This window comes from Petaurus breviceps, unplaced genomic scaffold (genome assembly GCF_028583685.1).
Source record: "Petaurus breviceps papuanus isolate PSGF00001 unplaced genomic scaffold, PetGlider_PUasm1.0 118, whole genome shotgun sequence".
Taxonomy (NCBI): domain Eukaryota; kingdom Metazoa; phylum Chordata; class Mammalia; order Diprotodontia; family Petauridae; genus Petaurus; species Petaurus breviceps.
In genome coordinates, this window is record NW_027185616.1 from 14438458 (window position 1) to 14460716 (window position 22259).

General features: G+C 38.8%; 2 pseudogenes; both read right to left on the reverse strand.

Annotated features, from left to right (window-relative positions):
• Nucleotides 1–8937: 8937 nt before the first annotated feature.
• LOC138161040 (transmembrane protein 87B pseudogene) lies at nucleotides 8938–9742 on the reverse strand (annotated as a pseudogene).
• A 92-nt stretch (nucleotides 9743–9834) lies between these two features.
• LOC138161044 (transmembrane protein 87B-like) lies at nucleotides 9835–13893 on the reverse strand (annotated as a pseudogene).
• Nucleotides 13894–22259: the final 8366 nt, after the last annotated feature.

Here is a 22259-nt window from a genome sequence, read left to right on the forward strand (position 1 = left end):
AACTAAATATAGTAAATTCTTTCTGAACATATTCACTTGTTTAGTTCTTAGGTACTTGAAGACTAAGAACTACTGGAGCTAGAAAAACAATGAATCACCTATACCACCTCTTTGTTTTGTTACAGAATAGACGGTCAATCTTTTAAGCTATGAAACATAAGAAAATTCTCTTTTGACTTTTCTATGTGTAAAATTACAAAGGCAGCTATTTATCAGGAAAGTAATACTAATTAAGACTGTGGTTTAGAGGACTATTATTAAGTCACTATTAATATGCTAACTTCCTCCTTGAGTGGTCATGAATCTGTAGGGGAAAATTGAATACTTTTGAGTTGGACAGTGAGAAAATGGGAATTCTTCCTTCTCCTGCTTCATCAATAATCCAGTGAAAACAAAGAAATGATAGTAGGGTTAGTTAGAGGCAAACAGACATGGGCTATGTAGTCAAATGACTGAAGATCAAATCCCATGTCTGGTATTCACATTCTGAGTGGTTTGTCACTTACTCTTCTCTGGGCCTCAGTTTCCTCATCTACAAATGAAGGAGTCTAAAGGTTTCTGATGTCCTATACTGTCCCATTAGATTGTAAACTCCTTAAGGGCAAGGACTGTCCTTTGCCTTTTCTTTTTTATCAGTAGTGTTTATCATTAATGTTTTATCACTAATTTTCTTTTTTATCACAGGGCTTGGCACATAAAAAGTGCTTAATAAATGTTTATTGACTAACTTGACTGACTAACTTTCCAGGTTTAGAACTGTGATTGAATTAAGGGGAATGAGAGAGGCAAACCAAAATGTACAGGTAGATCTTGTCAAAAGTCAAAGTCAGAGCTTCTTGTACATCCCCATGTTTGTCTCATGTTTTGGGAGGTTGGAAAAATCTCTGAAGAGTTTGCAAGTATGGAGGAAGGGAGGAGGTATTTATGAGAGGGACTGAGGAAAGGAAGAGAAGAGGGGGGGGTGATGACAAAGAAAAAAGGTAAGAAAGGAATAGTTGATCAGTTTAGAATGCTTTCCACCCCAACTTTTCTCTTCATCCCTTTGTCAATTTACATTTTAGAATATAATGAGTTACAGAAGGCCAGGCTCTGTCCTGTGGTTTTGCTTTATATTCTTAAGGGAATATGCATGCAAAGATCCTGTATCTGGTTTCCTAAGCAAAAAGCATCTCGGATTATAAACCATTGTTTTCCTGTATCTGCACCAGAAGATTCTAATAATCCATATCTTGAGCCACTTTCCTCCCAGCCCCATCCCTTTCCCAAAGCAATGGGTGTCGTCTTCCTGGATGTCGTCTTCCTGGACTCCCTCTCCCCCTTCCCTCCCCTTTCCCACTTCCCCAGGCTTACTCAGTGCATGAGCTCAGTTTACACTCTTCCCTAAGTTATCCCATGTTCTGTGGGCCTCTAGTCCCCTACAATCTGCTCGAGTCATCCTGCCCTGATGATGTGGGAGAAAGATGATTGTGGTGACTGAGGGATTATCGTACATGTCTGGCAGAAGGAAAGAATGACATCTTTTGTTTGAAACTGCTGATTGGTCTATGAGTTATATTACTTCTCTGCAGTGCTCCAAGAATATGAAGCTCACTTTTCCAAAATTCTTTCCTGTTGAAATAACTGTGATTGTAAATCATGGGAGCTCACTGCTGCTTGCAGCAGTGATAGGGGTTCCCTGGCTTGAAACTCCCTTCCCTTTCTGCTCCCATCCCCCACCTTCCAATCTAATTTTCTCAGACCTGCCTCCTTGAGTTGGGGCCAAAGAGAGGTACTTGAGGGGTAAGCATTTTCCTTAAAGAACACAGTTCTTCTAACGTTATTAAAATGATTTACGTCAGTCCTTGCTATGAAGATGGAGTAAATTAATTGCATGTTTAGGAAAGATTTAGTGGATCACCAACAGACCTCTCACAAGTAAATAGACTTACTCTTGCTGAGTGACACTGTTTTGTTTCCTTCTGTCCATGAAGGAGAGGAAGGAGCCTGGTGCTTTTGAGATAACCTTGAACTATGTCAATGTCTCTTTTGCAGTTGAAAGGAAATTACTTGGGCAGCAGCTGGTCTCTGTTTCTGAAATGCCTCAATCCAAACCTATTCTTTTTATAAAGTTGTAGAAACAGGCCTGAATGGTCCTTGGAGTCATGGGCTCTTAGTTCAATTCCTGTCTCTGCCTCTAAATACCTGTGTGACCTTGGACAAATAATTTAGTCTCTTTGGGTTTATTTCGTTTTCTCATCAGTAAGATGAGGCTGTTGGACCAAATAACAGCTAGCTAGCCTTCTGTCTCTAGTTCCACAATCCTGTGAATGAACTGTGAGATCTAGATTATGGAAAAACCTGGAATGGGACAAAATTGGGGAGAATAAAAATTGATCCTAATTTTCATGCCCTGCTCCTTCCCCTACTTCTACTTTTCCTGCTAAGAATATATTTTTTTTTATCAATTTAAAGCATTTATTATCTTTTTATACTATTATTCCCAAATGAACAGTAATCTCATTTTCCTCATCTTTCCTTTTCCACTAGATTTGAATCTGTCATTCAGAGATCTTTTAAAACTTGCATCTATTATGAAATTCAAATTTATTGAAAATGACTTTGGGGGAAAATGTCCTTTGACCAAGTAGTAGAACTAATTGAATATCAATGATGGCACTCTTGTAGGCCCTAGAACCAGAGCCATGAGGAGGGTGGGACAGCTGAGGCTTTGTCTGCGGTGCCGTCATTGGAGGGGAAGGGCGCTGCAATTTTTTCCCTCTACAGTCTGCTTCATGGCCCTCTATGATCCTGTGGGGTGAACATCCAGGGGCAACGTGAGCCCCAGGAGAGGGATAGTTGGGGAGGAAGGATAGGAGATTGATGAATTACTCCTTCTTTCCCTATGACTATGATCGGGCTGACTCTACTAGGCCCTACCTATCTCTTTCCTCTTAGCCCTTCCAGTGACAACAGGAGTACAGACTGGATTCTCTGAAGAACGGTTCCCCATCCTCCCCAGACCCAATATACCTCTATTCTCAACTGAATTTGCCTTAGCTGTCAAGATTCCTAGTTATGCTTCTGCCTAGAATGTCTCAGAAAAAGAGGATTTGGGGCATAGACATCTCACTAAGGTCCCTGGAGTTAGTAAAATTCATCGGTTCATAGATCTAGCCTTGAAATATAGAATAACACCTTCCTTTCCCAGATGAGGAAGCGGAGGCCCTGATTATGGGAATCCTGTAAGACACACCATTTTTTACCTTACTTCAAAGATGCTGTAGGTTCCTTCAGAGCATTCTTTCTCTCTACTCTGTGAAGAAGGCAGTATAGGCATGGGATAGTTGTAACTCTTTTTACATATGGGAAATCTAATATATCAAGAAGTTCCAGACTTGACTTCAATTTAGATAACTTGCTATGGACAGTCTGTCCCAAATGTTTTAGTTCAGTTTAATTCAGTTTAAAATTTAAAATTAGAACTTCACTAAGACATTTGGGATAGCCTCCATAAAGCAGGGTGTTATGGAAGTCATTATTTAGGTCAGCTAATCACCCAGGAGCAAAGGAGTGTGTATGAAGAAGCCATGCCATCCAGAAGTTAGTTCTTTTAACTAGTTTTCCAAATTAGATTCCATGCTGGGTGATTTCTACAACTATAGAAGGAAAATTATGTCACTGGCTTCCAAATTTCAGTACCCTGGGTCAATGCCTCAGGCAGCTCACCCTATTAAATTTAAAATATATTTTCCTTAGCAGCCTTTATGTTTTTGGAATTGTATATCATAGAGTAATTTTTTTCTGTATCTATTTATTTTAAAAATGTATTTCTTGCGTGCAACAAATTATTGCATATCCATTCTATTTTTGTTTTATTGGGGAATTTAATCCATTCACATTTAAGGTTATAGTTATTAGGCTTGTGTTCTCCTCCATTTAAATCTTTGTAGTGGGTTCCCTTTCTCTTTCTTTAAGTTAGTAATTGTGTACTACATTTAGCTTTGCTTCAACTATATTTAATCCCAGTATCCCATTCTCTCCCCCTTTCCTTCCTTCCTTCTTGCTCTAATCCTAGTTTGAATTTACTGAAATCATTTTTTCTTATTTTCTAATTTAGTTTTTAGTCTATCCTATATGAGAGTATAGTTCCAAATCATCCTTGCCCACTTCTCCCACTCTCAATCCCAGGAAGTGTTCATTTACTTCTTTCTTATCTCTTTACCCTTTCAGTTCATTTCTAAAGTCAAAGCTTACATTTGTGAATTATAGTTTTACATTTAAAAATGTTGCTTATTCAAGGTAGAACAAAAATTGTATTCTTTTCTCTTTCCCAATCATCAGTTAGTCTCATAACAAACCAAACTCGTTCCTCCCTCTATTTTTTTTTTTTACTTCTGCCCTCCGCCTCTTCTTTTTTTTTTGAAAAGTCCTTTTTGGACAATGCCCAATTTTGAGATTTTCATGGCTATGGATTGATTGTTCACTAAGTTATAGGACCTGGTCCTGCTCTACGCCCTTCCATTCAATCCTTGTTTATCTTAAGAATGATACATGCTACCACTTGACTTCTATTCCTCTATTTTTGATATATGCTAGGTGATTCTGGAAGTGGACTAATACGTTTCCTCTCCTAGGGTGAGCTAAATTCCTGTGAAACACAACCTTTGCTTAAGAAGGGGAGGGCAGTGGTCTCCTGAGACCTGCTGCTCTTTGGTCGATTAGTTTTTCATGACTCTATGTGACCCCATTTGGGGTTTTCTTGGCAAACACTACAGTAGTTTGACTTCTTCTCCAGCTCATTTTTATAGATGAGAAAACTGAGACAAACGGTATTAAAGGACTTGCCCAGGGTCACATAGATAGTGTCTGAAGATGGATTTGAACTTAGGTACTTCTGACTCCAGGGCCAGCACTCTATCCACTATGCCACCTAGCTGCCCCTGAGATACCTACTACTTCCAAATAAACCCTTTATTGGGCTCTTCATCACCCCCTCCCAACTGTTTTATACCCTAATTTCAGTCCTAATTTCCTATTCTTATCTTTTCTTTTAATTTCCCTATTTTTCTTTTTAACCATTTGCAGGTATGTGGAAGACCCATAGAATGTATTATCTGGTTACTTTTTTCACTGGGGGCATTCATAAAATCACAGATTTAGACCTGGAAGCAATTTCAGAGATCATCAATTCAGTCCTTTCATTTTATAGATAACAAAACTGAGCCCCAGGGAGATGAAATGACTTGCCCAAAGTTACACAGATAATACTTTTAGTTTACTTTCTCTTACATAGTATTTCTTCATTATTATGACCTTTTCTTCTCAATATTTCTTCTTTCTTAGTGAGTCTCTTTGCCAGACTTTTGTTTTAGTTTGGAAATCTACTTGTCCCCAAGCAGTATGACTTCTTAAACTTAGTCCCTTGTCTTATCTACTATTTAATACAGTGGGTTGTAGTTGGCTTCCATACTGGCCACTCCCAAGCTCTCTTGGTCTGGTGAGGTAGCATAGGATCAACTATTTAGTTTCACTGCCTCCTCCCTAAACCACAGTCTTCAAATTTGCTTCCTGTCCAGACCAGGTTTTCAGTAACCCACATACTTTAAGTTGGGGACTAATTGACAGACAAAATGCATGTTGCTTGGCTATAATGTAGTTACGGGGGTAGGGGGGAGGTGTGTGTGTGTGTGTGTGTGCACGTGTGTGCATGCGTGCACACTCAGGGTAGGGGTTTGATCTACTCACTGGTGTGGAAGCTTGATAAGATTAGATTTGTAAATGGATAAGGGTGGTATGGGCTGAAGGTGAAGATAGAAATACAAATTCTTGACTCAGTGCCCTGCTTTACATTGTAAAGGCAAAAGTGGAGGCATTTCCCATTGCCTTTTGGTCTTTCTGAAATGTGACTCTCTCTATCTGGCACATTACGTGATTTGAGAGTGGTAGGTTCTAGCTATTATGCTAGAACTTTGCCATCTCTCCTCATGTCATCCTGTTCACTTGACTTCACTCTAGTTATAGGCCTGAAAGTAGCAGAGATGAAAAATGACACAGTCCCTGCCCTGAAGGAGTTTGGGGCCTGAATTAGATCCAAGTTTCCTGTTCTCCATATCCTTTAAGTGGGCAGCTGTGTAGCTCAGTGGATGGAGTGCCAGGCCTGTAGTCAGGAAGACCTGAGTTCAAATCTGGCTTCAGATACTAGCTGTGTGACCTTGAGCAAGTCACTTTTGTTTTGTGACTATTTGTCTCAGTTCCCTCATCTGTAAAATGAGCTGCAGAAGGAAATGGCAAACCATTCCAATGTCTCTCCCAAGGAAACCTCAAATGGGATCATGAAGGGTCAAATGTGACCAAAACGACTAAACAGCAACAGCAAATATTCTTAAGTATCTTTCTCATGGAAATGATATGCTGATGCTACCTTCTCCTAGTAATGTCTTTCTGGACATGGCAGTTGAACATAGAGACTGAAGATCTTATATTTATTAAATACCTACTGAGTACCTACCTACCTTATGTACAAGATTGCTCTGAGTATTATCAGGGATATAGAAATGAATGAGTAAAACTTAATCCCTTTCACCAAGAAGTTTAGAATCTAGTTAAGAATAATAGATCCTAAGCTGGAAGAGACTATCTGGTCCAATCATCTGATTTTACAGTTGAGGAAATGGACTTATGGAGGGTAAGTGACTTACCCAAAATTTACAGAAAAATGTATAGAAACTTCCTGAAGTTTCAGAAGGCTCTATGATTTGGGAACCAGCATTTATTTTTTCTTTTACTGTACTGAGATGACCAAAGACAAATAACCAGGTGGCATAGAATGTGTCCAATGAGTGGTGCTAATGAAGTTGGAGGAGGGAAAGAGCACAGCTTACTGGTGTGATGTACAAGGGTAGAGTGAAGCTTATGTCCTCGTTGGTACAAGAGGAATTTCCAGTGACTGAACAATGAGACATTTTCTCTGACAACCATTTGGTGTCATGACTTGGTGACATTACTGCTTCTACACAAGGAAAACTCTCAAGTCTCTTGGGGGCAGCATGGTCTGCTCCTAGATCTGTTCCCCCTTCCTGGTTGTCATTTTTGAGCCCTAGTCAGATCTTGATATTACTCTAGGAATAAAGGCACTAGAACATAGCAAATCTCTTTTTAATGCTACTGTTTGAGAATGATAGATATCTGATTTTATCTATCACATATGTGTATGTATGCACACTTTATAAGTATATACATATGTGCATGTATACACACATGTTGTTATTTAGTTGTTTTTCAGTTATGCCTGACTCTTTGTGATCCAGTTTGGGGCTTTCTTGGCAAAGATACTGGAGTGGCTGGCCATTTCCTTCTCCATCTCGTTTTACAGATGAGAAAACTGAGGCAGATAGGGTTAGGTCACTCACTCAGGGTCACACAGTCAGTGTCTGAGCTCAGACTGGAACTAAGGAATATGATTCTTTCTGACTCCAGGCCTGGCACTCTATCCACTGCACCACATCTTGTTGTCCTTTGTCCCTGAAGAGGATCAAAACAGCATCGCTATGTTGGGGTCAAGGTATACTGTGTCCGACTGTGTATCATCACAGTGTGTACTGTGTCATCAGACCGGTAGGAGTTTGGAAGGATCTACCGCAGGTCGGCCACAAACAGTCCATATGAACATTTGAAATAGAGATGTTTCTAAATTTGCCCATCTCACTTTTCTTTTGAGTTACTGCATTTCTGCTGTGCTCAAGAACACAGCACTTTCTTTGCAGGGATGCCATGCTGGGCCAGTGTCTCTCATGTCTCACAATCGATTCCAAAATTCTTCAGAGAGGACTTGAGAGAGTCCTTGTAGCTCGTCTTCTGAAGTCCATGTGAGTGCTTGCCTTTTGTGAGTTTTGCATAAAATACCACCTAAAATACCTCTGCTAGATTACCATGTAAGAAAAACCACATAAATCACCTCCATAAGAGTACCACTAGTTGCTATATATGTGTGTCTGTCTGTATATGTGTATATATATAAACACAGAATGATGTATAATATATATACATACACATATACATCATATGTGTATATATATTATTTGACATCTGACTTACAAAATATGTGTATCAGACATTAGTCTTATATGAATTATGTCTATGTGAATGTATGTAGATGTGTACTTATATATAGGATAGGGACCAGACCTGTGATTTATGTTATTGTCACTGCATTGTTCTCCTCATTCTACTTTCTTTGCTTTGCATCAGTTTATATAATCCTTCTCATGTTTCTCAGAATTATTTCTATTCATTGTTTCTTATGGTACAGTAATATTCCATTGCAATGTGCCATTTCATCCATTCTTTTTTTTTTTTTTTGCCTTTTGGAGGGCAATTGGGGTTAAGTAACTTGCCCAAAGTTACATGGCTAGTTTTTTTGTGTGGGTGTTAAGTGTCTGAGGCCGGAACCGAACTTGGGTCCTCCTGACTCCAGGGCCTGAGCTCTTACTCATTGTGCCACCTAGCCGCCCCTACTTTCCATCCATTCTACAATTAGTGACCTCTTGATTTATTTCTAGTTCTCTCATAGGCACAATAAAGTGCTACAATTATATTTTGGTTTCATGAAACCTTTCTTCAATCTTTGATTTCCTTGGGGTATGTACCCAGTAGTAGAATTGCTGGAACAAAGAATATTAACAATTTATGGATTTTTTGGTATAATTTATAATTGTTTTCCAGAATGGTTGGACCAATGACAACAATCTCTGTCTCTTTCTGGCTGGGAAAATTCCCATTTTCCAGTAGAAAGTCTCTTGAGCTACATATGCATAGTTGATCAAGGTTCCTTGGGATTTGGATTGGTAAGATGGTTCTTTGCTATCAATTGGGCTCTGTTTATAAAGGCTCTAATTTATTATTTTTTTCTGAAGATTACATTTTTGACATTGTATATTTGGTCATCATTATTTTATTTCCTCATTTGAATATAATGAAATAAGACAAGTGAGTTATATCTGTGAATAAAAGAATATTTTCCTCTATCCACTTCAAGACTCCATCAAAACTATTAGAGGCAGGTATGGCTATTCCACTGGAAATGGATTTTGAGACTCAATTTAGCTGAAGTGATAGGTATAATAGACAATATCCCGAATTGTACAATTTCACCATCTCTATCATTTGTTGACGGTGTGAAGACATGTTTTTGATTATTTACTAAGGGACTCCATAGAAACATTATTACTAGATGAATGCTTTGTTATTCTTAGTTCCATCTAATCAGATTGACAGTCTGCTAATATAAACTTTAGTTGTCTACATCATAATTACTATGGAAGCCAGTGGAGCAAAAGTCAGCATTTGTGAAATATCTATGGACTAGAAATTTCACTATATTCTTTCTTATTTAACATCTTCATTGCTTGTGCCCCACTTGGAGCTACATATTAGCATAAGACAGACTCAAGTAAAGCCAAAGGGATGATAGGTGGAGAAACAGATTCAGATCCTTTTGCTCTAATAATTCTCTTGACTAAGTTAAAGACCACCTTTCCAAACACTCAGTTAATGACTTTTCATAAGTGAAGTCTCATAAAGTCAGAACCCAAGCTTAGAAAAAAGCCTAAAGACATGCCAGTCATGAAAGTTAAGGCATTATGATACAGTGGAATAAGTTTTGGACTTAGAATCAGAGGACCTGACTTTGAATTTCAGTTCTGTTACTTTTTGCCTGTTTGAATTTGGGCAGATCTCTTAATCCCTCTGGGCCTCGTTTTCTCATATTTAAAATACAAGGATTAAATTGGGTGATACCTAAGGTCCCTTCCAAACCTAAATCTAAAATCTTTATTGTAGATATCAACTAAACAAGTATTAAGAAATCTTGGGTTGATGGTCTTGGAAAATGTTAATGTTTTGATATTCCTCATTAAACTCTGGTTTTCCTAGCATTCCCAGAAAAATTATACCAGCAATCAAGAACTGAATCTTTCACAAATCCTTCCAGTAATAGGCAGATAACATCAGTCAGAAAAGACCATATAAAATGTAAATATTGCACATCCCCACACAAAAATCATTAATGGACATGTTGATGCAGAGATATATGCATGAAGGCTTATCATGCTAAGGATAAACATTCAAATTCCAGGTTCTCTCTTCTCTTCAACAGAAATAATAAACAAGTATGGCCCATCCCTCCAAATCTTGTCTACAACAACATCCATTGATCCGTGTATGTCTGGAAGTCTTTTTGTATTTCCTACTGTTAGCTCTTTACTATTCTACAAAGAAAACATCTGTAAATCATTATCATGATTTGGATTTTCACTTTTTTTGTTTGAGACATTGTTTTCCATGGAAATAATCAGCACAGAGTCTTCATCCCCACAGACTATATGCTTACCCATCAGCTCTTCTCTGGTATTTTAAGCATAAATTTATGGTAAATTGCATGAGCTCAGGAGAACTAAATGACAATTTTACACTTGATCTCAATAGAATTAAACATAGTTGTTCTGAATATTAGTTCAGTATCCAGTCCTCATATCTACCTATTGAAATTCGACCTTATTCTTCTTTGATCAACTTAAATACTACTTGATCTGTGAAATTTCTGAACAATGTTCCTCAATAGAAATTAAAAATTCTTTCCCATTTATTATTTTATCAATTAGTAAAAGGTAGCACATTTGTAGCACATACTATGAAACTACTCTCTCTACCAATGCCTGCTCACACTAGAAGGTCAAGTCTTCAGAGGCTGAGTGCTGCTTTCCTCCTTCGGGGTGCTAGGGATAGTCCTCTGTGTGTGTGTGTGTGTGTGTGTGTGTGTGTATGTGTTTTGCTTTTTCTAATGCACAAGAGCCTACTAGTGTGCTTCTTTACTTACCCAGTTGTTATCAATTGGCCAGCCAGTCTTTGTTAGTTTTAGATATTTGGATTTAGGATGATGGTTGGTATAAAACATCCCCTCCAATTTCAGACTATAATGGAAAGTGGACATAGGCTTAGATAGCACCAGTGTCAAATGAGTAACTCACAGCCGTCTCTCAGAAATCCTTTTCTTGGAGTCCTCAAGATGTTCCATTGTGGTCTTGGGGTAGTTCTGCTGGGCTTCTTGTAGGGCCTTGAACCTTCTTTCTCTTGTATCCAATCCGTCTTCAGATCCCAAGGCAGACACAGCCATCAGCCATTGTTATCCTAGGGACATGGTGAGGATGCTGACCAAATTCTCTGGTTGCCTGAAGTTCACAGTCCTTTCCAGTCAAGGGGAGAGAGAGAAGAGGAGGCCGAGACTTGGGTTGCTGGTGCTCTCAGTCTTCACCCTTTGCTTTGACTAGAGGTGTCTCTCCAGTTCTGGACTAATCATGGAATCACTGATCCCAAACTCTTGGTTTTATACTAGCCCACAAAGTATTAGCAAGTCAAGAAGTCAAATCAGTTAGCAAATAACTAAGTGCCTACTCTACACTAAGCCCTGGGGTTAGAAGAAAGACAAAAAATAGTCACTGCTCTTAAGATGGGAAAGAATAACATACAATGGACAAAGAAGTTATAAGCAGGATAATTAACAATAATCACAGAGGAAAGTAACTAGCATTAAGGGATATCTGAATAGGTTCATCACAGAAAGTGGGATTTAGCTGGGACTCAGGGGAAGTGAGGGAAGCCCCAGAAATGTAGATTAGGAAGAAGAACTGCTATGCTGTGCATGGGGGACAGACAGTGAAAATGTCCACAGTTGAGACATGGAATGTTCTGTGTATGATTCAGCAAGGAGGCCAGTGTCACTGAATTGTAGAGGAAGGTGGGAGTGAGGGTGGGAGGCTGGGGTTGGATGAGGAGAAGTAAGGTATAAGAAGAATGGAAGGATCAGAAGGGGAACACATTATGAGGGGCTTTAAAAGCCAAAGAGAGGATTTTATATTTAATATTAGAGGAACTACTGGAATTTATTGACTAGGGAGTGACATGGTCAGACTTAGATTTCAGGAAGACCAAATGAAGGATGGGCTGGAGCAGGGAGAGACTTGTGACAAAGACACCACCTGTAGATTGTTGTAATAGTCCAGGTGTGATGAGGGCCTACACCAGGGCAGTGACTGAGTCAGAGGAGAGATGGGGGCTTACAGCAGAGAAATTAAAGATAGAAATGACAGGACTTCTTGCCAGATGAGATATGGGGATGGTACACAGGAGTGAGGAATCACACATAGGTTGAGAGATTAGGTGATTGGGAGGATGGTGATATCCTTGACAGTATGGAGAAGTTCAGAAAGCATGAAGATTTTGGGGGACAAATAATGAACTGGGTTTTGGATATTTTGAGTTTAAGATGTCTGCAGGAATTCAGTTTAAGATGTGGTTCAGGGGTGGCTAGGGGGCACAGTGAATAGAGCACTGTCCCTGGAGTCAGGAGGACCTGAGTTCAAATTCGGCCTCAGGCACTTAACACTTACTAGCCTTGTGACTTGGGGCAAATCACTTAACCCAAATTGCCCTGCCCTCTCCCCTCCAAAAAAAAGGCAAAAAAAAAAAAAAGATGTGGTTCACTAGGCAGTTGGAGATGTGAGGCTGGAAGTCAAGATAAAGTTTTGGCTTGGATAAATAGATCTGAGACTCACTAGAGAAGAGATGATAATTGAATCCATGAGACTAGCAATTGAAACAGTAAAGAAAAAGAAGAGAAGAGGGCCCAGAATAGAATGTCTCAAATATTCTTATAGTTAGTGGGCCTGACCTGGATGAAGATCTATCAGTGGAGAATGAGAAAGATCAGTCAGACAGGTAAGAAGAGAAACAGAGGGGAGCATCAGAGAGAAGAGGTTGATTGTGTCAAAGATTGAAGGAAGATCAAGAAGAAAGATAATGGGGAAAAAGCCCATTAGATTTGGTAATTAAGAGATCCTTGGTAGCTTGGAAAAAGTGGTTTCAGTTGCATGAGGTTGAATGATGAGGTTGGAAGTCAAAAAGTGAAGATTTAAGAGATTGAGAAGAAAAGAAAAGGGGCGGCCTCATTGTAGACCTTCTTGGACAGTTTAGTTACAAAAGGGAGGAGACATAGGATAATAGCAGGGTTGAATAAATCAGGTGACAGTTTTCTTAGGAAGAGGGAGACTGTATGTTCATGGGCAGTTGGGAAGCAGCCAGTAATCAGGGAGAGAGTGAATATTCATGAATGTGGGAATGACAAAGGAGGAAATCAGAAGTGGGGATGAAATGGGTTCCCTTGGCATGTAGGGAGATTAGTATTGGCATGGAGAAAGTCATGGGAGATGGGGTGAAGGAGAAGATATTGGCAGAAGGTATTTGGGTGCTGAGATTAGGCAAGAAGAGAAAACTCTTATAGATGGTTTCAGCTTTTTCAGTGAAACATGGGGCAAAATTCTCCATTGAGAAATTGGGAGGAGGGAGGAGGAGTCATCAGTGACTTGAGGGATGAAAAAGTTTCGCTGTGGAAAGTGAGATAATGTATCAAATAGGTAATTACAATTAAATTAAATCCGTCAGGCAATTAAAAGGATTGCCTTGCCATAGTAAGGGCCCTGCTGAACTTGGATAACTTGTGTAATCTGTAGTGGATATGGTCAGCACAGTTTTGTGATTTTTCTTCAGTTTCTTTAGCACCACCTGAATGGGGGCAAAGGCACCTCATGGTAGCAGGAATCCGAGTCTGGGGCTTGTGTGCAAGATCTTTGACAGGATAAAGAAGGAAGTGAAGAGTTACACTGAACAAGCCCCGCCCCCAAACAGAGCAGACTTCCTGTTGCATCTCGTCAAGACTTCTTGATTAAATTAATGATCAGGCATTATTCACACCTCTGATTTATTCAATTAAGATCTGTCCTCACCTGACAAAGGTATCAGGGTGTGTTTGTCCATTACTTTACCCGGTTTAGGGTGATTGTTTAGACGGAATGCAAACTTCATAGACCAAATCTCCTTAATAAAAGGATTTGTTCTGTAAAACTTAAACTCAGTCAAAAAGCCCCACCCAAGGACCCAGAAGGCCATGTATGGCCTCAAGGCTGAGGGTTCCCCTTCCCTGGTCTAGGCTGATACCTCCTCTCCTTATGCATTTTTGTTTTTTACATATTAACTAGTCACAAAGTAACCTGACTGCCACATGCCAAGCATCTTCTGTAGTTGTAATGATCCTGGGATTGTAGATTTAGAGCTAGAAGAAACTTTACTGGCTATTAACTCCAATATCTTCATTTTATGGATTAGGAAAATGAGGCACAGAGAGGTTAAGGGACTAGACCAGTGTTAACATAGCTAGTAAGTGTCTGAGGCAGCATTTGAATCCAGGTTCTCGTATCCATTATGTCACACTGTCTTTTTAGGAAGATTTCAGGAATATCTTTCATTATAAAAAATCAGGTTTGGTTTCCCATCCTTTCCCAATCCATATAAAATCCCAGTCTAAAATACGTTGAACGGAACTATGTAGTAAACAAAGATAAAGACCAAACACAATAGAACTTTACTCTAAAGTGAGTATACTTATTTTCATGCTGCCTACCTCCTAGAATTCTTATAAAGAGAACTTTTTGTGAACCTTAAAGTGCTATGGAAATGTGAATTATTAATTAAATTGATTTAGGGCCTTCTGACATTGGCGTCCTTACTGTCATGTATAATGGGCATTTGAAGATCTTCCCTGCCCCTTAATAAGCCTAAGGAAATTTGAAGGCCTTCTCTGCTTTGAAGATATACCCTGCCCCCTAGATAGGCTGAATGTAATCACATGGAGCCTGGTTTGCTGAAGGGTGGAGCAGAGCCCACAAGAAGCTGGGAGTTAGAGGAATTAGAGACTGGAGGGAGGAGAAGATGCATCTGAGGGGAACAGTTAGGTTTATGAGTACATGTTGATTTGTGGGAAGGATAAAGGATGCTGTGACTCTCTGTGTTGTTATGGCTTATTAGCCTCTTTTCTACTATGATGGAATTGACTTACTGGTTTTAAGATTCAGTTTTCGGATGTCTGAACAAATGTTTTGCTTCTGTATTCTATGTGGAGAGTCTGTTATATTTTGCAATCGAGCACTATGCCAGCATATTTACAGTGGCCATTGGCACTGTATATATTGCATTGGTGCTACATCATGTCAGACTAGTGTGATCTGATACAAACAAATCCTTCAAAATACTAAAGGTTTTGTCAAGGATGCAACTGTCTCTAGGTTCATTGACACATCATCATTGATGAGCACTTCCATGTACTTCCTGCTTAAGACCTCAGGTAGCCTACTTTACAGCCTATTTTAGAAGACTTTTCTCAGAACTCATAAACCCAGATACACAAGGAAGGAACTGCTTAGAGAATTAGACTCCCCAGAGCACTATTGATCTGTCACTTGATCTCCTTTCTTTAAAAACAAAAAACAACAAAACTCTGAGTTTTCCAGTGGCAGCATAGAGCCAATCTAACACCAATCCAGATGGCTGGACTCCCTCTGCTTTTCTAAGTTGTGCATTTATAGCCTGAAGTGGATGAATACTTTTATTGCAGTTACTTTAAGGAGCCCTTGCCTTCCTGCCTTCCTGAATGTGGTAATCACCTGAAGTCACAATTTAATTAGCTACCATATGGAATGTATTTTTTCTGCATTCTACTTCAGGCTTCATTCCCATTTCTAATCTGGGACAGCCTATAGAGCCCCTATCAGCCTTAATGAGGTTGCACGTGCAGTAAGGAAGGAAGGAACATATCCTAGAGTTTTGCAATGTGCTGGGTCTGTGCCAGAAACCAAATGATTGAAGGAGGCCAAATATAATGGAAGCTGGGAAAGAAAAGCAAACATAGGTGGAAAATTAGTGATGAGTGGAAGGTCTTGGCCACCTGCTCTTTACTTCCTGACTTAGGAGAGAAAACAGTGTTGAAATCCTGGGTCACAGGCTGAAGGGAAACAGTGGCTATCAGCAAAAGTGCCAGACTCCGGAAGAACAAATGAAGCATTTCAATGGTAATATTTTCTAAAAAATGTATATAAACTTAGTAACCATTGTAAAAATGAACATTCAGATGAACAAATTAAGAAATGAAGTCATATATAACCTCCAGATCCCGAGTATTTATAATTTGTTTTTCAAGTGTTTACATTAACTCGAACAAAATAACTTGTTTGTTTCTCTACCACCTTATCTTTTCTTCTGCTTATATTATTGGAATCCGTTGCTATCATAATCATGATTTTTATGTGGTTGTCATTGATATGTATGTTTTGGTACAAGCAATCCACCAGCCTCAGCCTCTCCATGAGTGGGGGATTACAGGCATGTAATTTGTATATTTATATAATATAAATTGTTTTGTATCATTTCACATAAATCATTTTGTATTTCTTTGTATTATATTTGTCATTTCTTGTGGTGTTATGGTATTAAACCATGATTTTAATTCTTTTGCTGTCAGACATATAGATTATTTTAAGTTTTTTCTCTTATGAATATTTTATATAGGTTGGTTCTGGATATTTTTTATGTATTGGTATTTTTTCCTTTTAATACTATTCATAGGAAATAAATTTTAGTAATGGAATTACTGGGTTAAAATAGACAATAATTGTTTAACAATTAGTTTGCCCCAAAATGGCACCGTTCTGTAGTTCCAACAGAAGTGCAATAGTTCTCTTTTTTCTCTCTCTTACCAACATTGAATTTGTGTAATTTTAAATCATCTTTGCTAATTTTATGGTTGTAAGTTGTATTTCAGAGTTGCTTTAATTTGTTTTTCTCCGAAGAGTTGTAAAGGGTTTTTTACGAGGTCATTGGCTATATCTCTCTATAGAGAGATATATACATAAAATATATATGTATACATACATACATAAATATATATGCATGTTTTTTGGGGGGGAGTTGTTTTTACTATTAATTCTTATAAATTACCAATTCTTTAGATTTTGTATATAAATTTTTTATCAGAAAATATTTATGTAGAAGAATTTTCTGCTGATATTTTATATTTTTGTTTTTTCCTATTTATTTATTTAAATTAATTAATTTTAATTTTCAACATTCATTTCCACAAGATTTTGAGTTCTAAATTTTCTCCCCATCTCTCCTCAATGCCCACCCCAAAATGGCATGCATTTTTATTACCCTTTCCCCCAGTCTGGCCTCCTTTCTATCACCCCCCCCCCCCATCCCATTCCCTTTATTTTCTTGTAGGGCAAGATAGATTTCTATAACCTTTGCATATGTATAGCCTATGTATCATATTTCCCAATTGCATGTAAAAGTCATTTTTTTAACATTTGTTTTTGAAACTTTGAGTTCTAAATTCTCTCCCTTCTTCCCTCCCCACCCACCCTTATTGAGAAGGGGAGCTATTCAATATAGGTTATATATGTGTAGTTATGCAAAACACTTCCATAGTGGCCATATTGTGAAAGACTAACTTTATTTCCCTCCATCCTATCCTTCCCCCTTGGCCGGTATTCTATTTTCTCATTTGACCCTGTCTCTTCTCAAAAGTTTTTGCTTCTGACTACCCCCTCCCTCAATTTGCCGTCTCTTCTTTTTTTTTTTTTTTACTTTATCAAAGGCTTTATTAACTTCTAGTTTACATCATTCATTTCTGCAAGATTTTGAGTTACAAATTTTCTCCCCGTTTTTCCCCTACCCACCACCTCAAAATGCGATCCCACTGGATATCCCCTCCTCCTATCTGCTCTCTCCCATATCTTCTCCAGTACCTCCTCCAATTTTTCAGTAGGGCACAGTGGATCTCTATGCCCCAATGCCTGTATATCTTATTTCCCAGATACATGTAAAATAATATTAATAATAGTATATATATATTAACATTTGATTTTAAAACTTTGAATTCTAGATTCATTCCCTTCCTCCCTTGTCACCCACCCTTACTGGGAAGATAAGCAATTCAATATAGGTTGTACATGTGTAGCTATGCAAAACATTTCCATAGTGGATATATTGTAAAAGACTGACTATGTTTCCCTCCATTCTATCCCACCTCCCACTTGTTCTATTCTCTACTTTGATCCCATCCCTTTTCAAAAGTGGGTGCTTCTAACTTCCCTCTCCCCCAACCTGCCCTCCCCTCCATCATCTCCCCTCTCATCCCCTTCCCCCCTACTCTCCTGTAGGGTGAGATATCCTATTTAGTGTGTATGTCATTCCCTCCCTAAGCCAAATTCAATGAGAATAAGGTTGATCTATTCCCTTTTGCCTTTCTGTTTTCCCCTTCATTTTAACCATTTTCCCTTTCCTCTTCTATATGAGGAATCCCCATTCTATCTCTTCACATCCCCTCTCATTATATTCCTCTCTCACCTCTCAATTTCACCTTTTAAGTATCATCCCTTCCTATTAAATTGGTCCTGTGCCCTTTATCTATGTATACCTGTAAACATATATACACACTCACATATGTATTCATACACCCTTATATCCTCCTATATAGACATATACGTATGTATGCACACAAATATACATACACATTTCTTTTCTATTCCCTTCAACTATTCTCATTCTGAGAAAAGTTTCATAAGTTACAATTGTTTTTCCATGCAGGAATGTAAATAGTTCAACTTTGATAAGTTCCTTATGATTTCTTTTCTCTGTTTACCTTCTCATGCTTCTTGTACCTGAATGTCAAATTTTCTATTCAACTCTGGTTTTTTCATCAAGAATGCTTGAAAGTCCTCTATTCTACTGAATGACCATATTTTCCCCTGAAACATGATACTCAGTTTTGCTGGGTAGGTGATTCTTGGTTTTAATCCCAGCTCCTTTGACCTCCAGAATATAATATTCCAAGCCCTTTGATCCCTCAATGTAGAAGCTGCCAGATCTTGTGTAATCCTGATTGTGTTTCCTCAATATTCAAATTGTTTCTTCTAGCTGCTTGTAATATTTTCATCTTGATCTGGGAATTTCTGAACCTGGCTATAATATTCCTAGGAGTTTTCTTTTTGGGATCTTTTTCAGGAGGTGATCTGTGGATTCTTTCAACCTCTATTTTGCCCTCTGGTTCTAAAACATCAGGGAAATTTGAAGGATGATTTCTAGGTTCTTTTTTTGATCATGGCTTTCAGGTAGTCCAATAATTTTTAAATGATCTCTCCTGGATCTATTTTCCAGGTCAGTGGTTTTTCCAGTGAGATATTTCACATTGCCTTCTATTTTTTTCATTTGTTTGGATCTATTTAATAGTATCTTGATTTGTCATAAAGTCACTAGCTTCCATTTGCTCTGATCTAATTCTGAAGGAATGATTCTCTTCAGTGAGCATTTGAGATTATCTTTCCATCTGGCAAATTGGGCTTCTTAAGGCATTCTTCTCCTCATTGCCTTTTTGAGCCTCTTTTGCCATTTGAATTAGTCTATTTTTTAAGGTATTATTTTCTTCAGTAAGGTTGTTGACTCTCATTTCATGATTTTCTTGTGTCGTTCTCATTTCTCTTCCCAATTTTTCCTCCACTTCTCTTATTTGGTTTTCAAAATCCTTCTTCAGGTCCTCTATGGCCTGCAACCAGCTCATATTTTTCTTGGAAGCTTTTGGTGCAAAAATTCTGACTTTGTTGTCTTACTCCTGTTCCATGCTTTGATCCTTTTTGTCCCCAAAATAAGAATCTAATGTCAGATTGCTTGGCTTGCTTTGCTTCCTTTGCTCGTTCATGTTGCCACTCAATTACTTGACTTTTGAGCTTTTTGCCTCAGTAGGACTCTGCTACCAGGCAGGGGAGCTTCATACCAAACACAGGCTTTCTCAGCTGCTGGAGCTGTTAGTTGGGTCCCCTCTCTGAAACCTCCACATGCTCTGGCAAGCTGGTCATATACCCTAGGACCTCCACCCTAGACCACAATCCAGATCCAAGCCGGTTAAAGCAAGAATGATTACCCCTCAGACTGGTCTCTTGGTCCCCCTACAATCTGCAAGCCAGGAGCTGAAGCTGCCATGTGTCAGTGGCTGCATGGCTGCAGTGCCGCCATGGCTTCTTCCTCCAGGGGGTAAAGGCCAGACCGCATTCTTGAACTACTGGATTCTAAAGTCCACTCTGCACTGACCTCTCCCTTTGTACTTAGCATCTATGTGTTGATAATTCTGGAAACTGTCACAGCTGCTGATGATCTGAAGTCCCTCCAGCCCGATGCTGGCTGTGGCCAACCTGCGGCTAAATCCTTGGGCTCACACAGGGCTGGGCTCAGCTCCCAGAGCGCTGCACTGGTCCCTTCCTTCCGGCCTGCTGGACTGTCTTCAGCGGGAGGTTAGCTTCTCTCTGTCATTTTATGATTTCTGTAGCTCCAAAGTTTGTCTAGAGTCATTTTTTACATGAATTGGAGGAGGTGGAAGCCAGAGCCATGCGAAAGTCCTGTTTCTACCCCACCATCCTTACTCCGCCCCTCAGTCTGATATTAAAAAAAATTCTAGTTACATTGCTTTTCATCGTATAGGATCCTTTATTTTTACATACTCAAATCCATCTATTTTGTCTCTTACAATTTATTCTGTTTGTTGAATAGATAAGTTTTCTCATTTCTATATCTATGGTAAAGGTATTATTCCTTCTTTTTAGGGTGTTTCTTTTGTCTGTTTAAGTATTTATATCATTGATCCACTTAGAATTTTAGCATTACATAGTGTATGAGATGTGGTGTTAAGCCCATTTTCTGAGCTATTTCAATATTTTATTTTTTGAAACTGACCTCCTTATCTATCCCAGCTGGAAGTGCAGTAGCCACTCATGGCCACACTCTACTACTGATCAGTACAGGGACATTGATTGGTTCTTTTTCCAAACTGGGTGTGCCAACCCCTCCTTAGACAACTTGAAGGGCTCTGCCTCTTGACCCCTTCTTCTCTTGGGTGCTTACTGTAGCTCAAAACTCCCTTACTTAAACAATCCATCAGCTTCAACCTTTCCAGTGTATGTGTGTGTGTGTGTGTGTGTGTGTGTGTGTGTGTGTGTGGTGTTACAGGCAATAATTCATATATTATAAAGTACTTTATAAACTTTAATCCTGTATAAATGCCAGTTTCTTCCATTTGAATCTAGAAGATTTTTTTAGTCCTTTATTAAAGGACTTGGTAGAGTTCTTGAGCCCCAAACATTTTCCCTCAACCTCTCTATTAGAAATGTGACCTTGTCTTTGTATATGTGTGTGTATATATATATGTATATATATGTATTTATGTATACACTCATATGTGTATGTATGTGTATATGTGTGTGTGTGTGTGTGTGTGTGTGTATAGATAGGTTTTTTACTCTTCCTTGAATGCACATTCCTAGAGACAAAGACCAAATCTAATTTGTGTGTTTGTGTTCATATGCAGACTTTGTTCTCTATATTCATGGGCCCCTTGGAAGATATTTCAGAACCATAGCATGATTTGGCTTTACATTCTCTGAAAATCCTTATTTAGCTAATTCATGAGCTGCTGCCAAGCTCCCCCACCCCCTTTTCCCAAATGAACTAGAAGACTACTAGTTCAAAGCAGAAGACTTTAAACATAATTTAAAAAAATGATAGGTGAAATTATCCAGTACACACAATAGTATATTCTGGCACAGAATTCCACAGCAAACCACTTCTCCACTTTACTCCCATTAGTCTAGTCCTTAAAGCCTCCCCATTGCTTCCCATATAATGGGAGAGAGACTCGGGCAGTTTACTGAAAGTTTCCCTGGTTCTCTAACCTCTTCTTTGTGTTCTTAACACAGAGGGTGGGGGATTACTTAGTCATTTATGGAACATTCTAGGAAACTTTGTGGAGGCTCCTAGAGTTGTCTGGGAATCTCGTAATGGGAATTGTAAAACATTGATTGGAAATGCATGGGATTTCTCTGGATGAGAACTACAGAAAGGGAAAGAGGCACAACACCCCCAAATCTGCCACCTCAGCACTATTGGTGCTTCTACAACTTGGGGTAGTTGCAAGAGGTCATGGTGTTCATATTCTTCCAGCTTCTCCTTCTCAGTTCTCTTTTCATAATGTCCTGGGGTTAGGGAGACATTCTGGTGCTGCTTGGACTGTACGTGGCCCTCTCTGATGTGATGTTCAGGAACCTCTCCCAAATCTTTATGGGAGATGCAGTCCACAGAGTCTATGATTATCTAGATATGAGTTCTTTACATATCTTTACATTTACATACATTTAGATCTAGACATACAGATATAAATTAAAAATGAAGTATTTGTAAAGTGCTCAAAATGGGGCCTGATATATAGTAAGCATTATACAAATTTTAGCTATTATGAAATAACTTTTTTTTTTGCTTTTTGGAGGTGCAATTCAGGGTAAGTGACAAAAGTCACA